We start from the raw sequence: 5,529 nt of genomic DNA, 5'->3' as shown, positions 1-5,529 counted from the left end.
AGGCAAGCTGCTCTCATTATCAGACCAGTGTTATTACTAATGATAATTCTCGTACTCGCTCCTCCAACTTCATGTAGAAGCCTTTTGTCAAAAAAAAAAAAACAACCTCTATGTAGAAACTTGTATCAAAATTTACTTGGACGGAAGGCTCCGAGGGAGACCGCCACACTACCATCTGCTCTGCTGCTCATTCAATTCTTTCCCTAGTCAACAGTTCCAACTCACGAATGTATCCCAAAACGAAGGTAAGAATTCCAACCTTAGATTGTTGCTTTACCTCATGCACTAGTTTATTTCTCCAAAGCCAAATTGCCTAGATTGCAATTGTGACTATTATTTTTTTGTTGGTTACTGCTCCAGAAAATAACTGTTGAACCCAATTAGCCATCGAGTCCTCTGTTTGATTCACCCTCCAATTAATTCCAAGTTCTTACTAAACCTGTAGGGCAAGTGGACAATCATGGCTTGCATGTATATTTGATTCAAAGTCCTCACCACACCTGGACAAGCTGCATCTACATGTATTCTTCTTTGATACAGATTGGAATTTTTAAGCACAAAATTATTTATAAATTTTCATACTATAATTTTCATTTTTTTGTAACACCCCTCATCCGGTCCGATCACTAGATCCAAGTTATGGGATTCTACATTAAAATACATGAACATTTACGTACAAAGGTTAACAAGAAATTTCGCTTTAAAAATCATTAAAACTATTCTAAACACATTTAAAAGCAATCGTCAATAGATTCAAGCAAGTTTAAGATTCAGTTGGAAGAATTTTAAAACATAACGTCCCAAGGTTATCCACCAAAATAGGTTTCACAAAATGACTAATCGCCAAAGATGACATGCAAATCAGTTCGTCAAAATTTCTCACATATACTCTGCAAGCTATGACCACTCGCTTCCAGACGTGTCCACCGTGTTGGTTCACCTCTAGAGGATATGCCATATCAGCTTAATTTCACATATTTTGCATATTAAGTCACGCTTGTCTCATCTGCCATGAAACCAAAAATAACTTCACACATTCAAGCCATACATTCATTTCCATTCAAGCAACTAATTATCAGTGCCATTCACATAAACAAGCATCATTAACATATATATATAAACGACTATAATTTATATCATCAACTATTCACATTCAATTTCGCAAAATAGACTTGTATACAATTTAAACCTATATACATGCCACTTGACCGAGTGTAGGATTAAAAGTAAAATCTACCGAAACAGGAGTTGGATAGTGTGAGTTGTAGGTTGATTCACTTGCCGAGTTCCACAAAATATAACTACAAGAACATGGAAATTAAACAAAACAATAAATATGCTTAGTAAGTTCATAGGTTTTTAAACGTAGAACTCACCATTAATATAGATAACTTAACTAAAACACATTTTCCCCTACCAACACATTTCCTACGTCTAAGGTGAGTCCATCACATTGAATCATGCAACATCTTTCCATGTATTGTGTACCATTAAAACATAAGTGAGCCCATCAAGCATTCCTACCTTTTTCCAAGATATATATTTATATTACCATAAAATCAGTGACACCTTTACTTTAACTAGTCAACCCTACAAACTTTTATGAACAAAAATGGATACGCAGTAACCAACTGTAACATGCCAATTTGCTCATAAGGGTTATTTCATCTGATAACATGCCAGTTTACCCATAAGAGTTATTCCATCTGATAACAAATTATTTTGCTCATAAGAGCTAAAACTGGAAATTCGCAACAAATGTTGGACTGTTGTAACATCAAATAACTTCCTTCATTTTCTTCATATCTCTTTTACAACTCATACAATGCGCAAACCCTATTAGCATGCCAATTGTATCCTTTTTTCATTTGGGCTCCATTTACATATATGAGATTTTTTTTACCATTAAATACCTTTCTCACCTTATGTGCCAGTTGCTAACATTTTCTATATACATTTAACTCAAACATTTCATAATTAAACACCACATTGTCATATGAACTTACTGATCGCCTCCAGACTTACTAACATCCAATGTGTGAATACTGCAGTAAAATATATAGATATATGAGAAGGTAACTGCAAGTATATGGGTCCAGTTGTAATATAGTTACAATAGAGTAGGTGAGTACTCCGAGAATCATAACCAAGGGAGGCGAGTGTTAGATCAATTTTAACCTCAACATTGAAATATTTAATTAGTACTTTAATTTAGTTATAGTACGAAAGTAAAATAAAATTCAAGAGATCAAATAATAGAATAAATCAAATTTGATTATGGGTGATTAACTTACTTCAGTAATCCCCATCAACTGTTGCTTTAGGTTCCTCGTCAATCAAGTAGTCACTATCCCAGTAGAATCTTCCGATATTCCACTCAAATAATGAGTTAGCAAAGAATACTTATCTTCCAACCTCACCATCCATACCAGTTTGGGGTGAAGGTGTTCACGAATAGGCCATACCAATTTTGGGTTAATTCCTACCTTGATGATTTCATAGAGTTGTCAGGCCTAGGGTTTAGGTTCTTCCTTTCTCAAACAACTAATCTGTTGAGTAACCCTATAAAATAGTTAACAGATTATACCTCCACTCGCTAATCCCCCATAGAGGGATTAGTTCCTCATGGTTTTCATAAACAATATGGAATTGATGTAAAGAGAGAACATGATGAATGAATTAAAGTGTAGAGTTTAGGAAAACACATGATTTGTATAAAAGATGGATATGGATCCACAAAGTTTGATTGTCTTCACAAATCAGATCTCTCGATAAAACAAGAACAACTTGAAAATAAATCTAAAAACCTAAAAGAAGGAAAATCTAAACTAGAATTAAAAGTAGGAAACTAAACTAAGGAATTGGTGTCAATAACATGTGACAAAGGAGCGTATTTATAGATTTTCAGTGGTCATCGTTCTTAATTCTAGGTTAGCTAATGTTCCCAAGCTTTAAGTTTCATTGTGAGGACCAAAACGCCCCCAGCTCAGGTTTAATTCTCGTCCAAGGTCGATGTCGTGACACTCTAGGACCTGTGTCGCGACATAGGAGTAAGTATACTCCTCTTGGGATATTTTCAAGGTATGTCACGACACCCTTAGGTTGTGTCGCGACATCGAAGGTAGTCTCGTGATTTATCCATTATGCACCCTATGTTGGGACATTGATCATTCTGTGTTGTGACATAGTGACCAGTATTGGTTTAGTATGCCTTTTAACAGTCTCTTACACACTTATAAAGTTCATTAGCTCACCCTTAGGCCTTATTCAGACCCTAAGAACAATAAAAGACTCAATTTGCACATTTTATTAACTTTAGAAAAAAATGCAAAACATAACTAAAACCTAATGAAAATACTTACTTTAAAGCTCTTAAAGTGCTTAAATTAGTTTACTCTGCTACACTAAATTATGGTAGATCACTTACCTGGTACAACAGCAAAAGTAGAATATCAGAGATTAGTTTATGATCTTTCATTTTCCTCTGTTATCAATTGGTTGATTTGGTTCTTAATACAACAATCTCAAAAACATAAAATTCATGAAGAATAGGCTTTGAAAACACTTTCATGCAAAGCCATTATTCAAGAATGCTTAGATTTTTTTCTTCTTCAATGGAGATGGTTTCGGTGTAAGAAGATGAGAATGAGACTCTCTTTTAATCCATTAAAGATTTCTTCTCAGGGGCAAAGCCAGAACAATTTTTTAGAGGGGCTGAATGAATTTTAATTTTTTTATAGTCTATATCTTTATAATTTTTAAAGGACTAAATGAAATTTTTATAATTTTAAGGGGACTAAAGTGTAATTTTACCTTTACTAATTTAAATTTTTAAAAAAATTTAAAGGGCCTAAATAGCAATTTTCCATTTTAGAGGGGCTGTGGCCTCTACTAGCCCCCTAGATTTGCCTCTGTTTCTACTTATATACCTCAGCACTAACCGATATTTAATAGGTAAATGTGGTTAATTACCATATAAAACATTCAAAAATTCTTATTAATTCCATTTAATTAGCTAGCCAATAATGTGTAACTTTTATCATTCTTAAGGTTTAGTCCTTACATCTACAGTACTAACCTGTCAACCAAATTACCAAATCAAGGATTAATATAACGTCTATAATGAACTTGTAAATATTAATGAATAATATTTACTGACTCACTGGTTAGAATCGTGGTCCTGAAACCATTATTTTTGACACTATAGAAAATGGAGTTGTTACATTTTTTGGTGATTGTATCTACCATAATTGTCTATACATACTCCTTGTTTCTTAATCGATGGAATTGTAACTGTCCTCCTCAGTCTGAGGAAATCCCCTGAGTAGGATCTTGTACGTACTTCGTACCGTGTACTCACCGGAGCTCTCAGGACACCATATTAATCTATTCGTAATTCCCTACTACACCAGTTGTATACCAAGCATTCTCCTTACCTCCTGGTAATCAAACATTGACAACACCATATCTTCCTTTCATGCCTGACTCTATTCATCAATTAAATCTGCCACCTTTACTATTCCATTAACCCAGGATGAATTCACTTTGCAAGGTCTATCACTCGGCAGCCAAGGCATATCCCACACTAAAATTGAACTCCCTTCGTCAACCAACCAGCTACATCCCTTCATCAAAATTCCATTTTCCATCCATATGCTCCTCCATACTACTGAAGGTTGACTCCCTAGCTCAACTTCTAAAAAATCATTGTTCACATAGTATTTTTCTTTTTATACTCGTGCCACCAATGAAGACAGATTACATACTAATTGCAATCCCTACTTGGCCAAAAGTGTTATATTAAATTTTGCCAGATTACGAAATCCCATAACCCTACCTTCTTTAAATCACAAAGATCCCCCCAAGAACACCAATGAATACTACGTTGCGATTGTGATTTCTGTCATCAATATATGTATATAATTGATTTTAATTCCTTGCAAAACGAGCTCGATAATAAAAAAAAACATGACATTATGTTTGTAGGAATAGCCTGTAAAATTGACTCAATAAAAACCGCTTTCCCACCTTGTGTTAAACATTGGTTACACCAACCATTAATCATTTCCCAAACTCAATCCTTTATACTTCAAAATGTCATATTCTTGTTTCATCCTTCCACAATCTACATCCCCAAATATTTCTCCAGATCCATCGAGCTTCACACCCCTAATGTCCCTACCATTATCTCATGAGTTTTCTCCACATTCGAGCTAAAGAAAATAAGAGAATTATTAAAATTCACCATTCGCCCTAAAGATTCTTCATACTCCTTCAAAATATTCTTCATATTCTCTACCTTGACTGACGTTTCTCTTAAAAAATCAAGCTATCATCAGAAAAAAAACAAATGAGACACCATCAGCCCCGATCTAGATGTCTTAGCCTCTTTCACCAAACCTTCATGACTCGCCAATTGTAGTAATGACGATCATTGCATAAAAGAAAAAGGAAAGGACTCAATGGGTCCCCTTATCGAAGCCCTCTTAATGGGGAGATATGCCCTCTCACATCTTCATTCAACACCAC

Source organism: Gossypium raimondii, chromosome 5, assembly GCF_025698545.1.
Source record: "Gossypium raimondii isolate GPD5lz chromosome 5, ASM2569854v1, whole genome shotgun sequence".
NCBI classification, from domain to species: Eukaryota; Viridiplantae; Streptophyta; class Magnoliopsida; order Malvales; family Malvaceae; genus Gossypium; species Gossypium raimondii.
Note: the sequence above shows the minus strand (reverse complement) of the source record.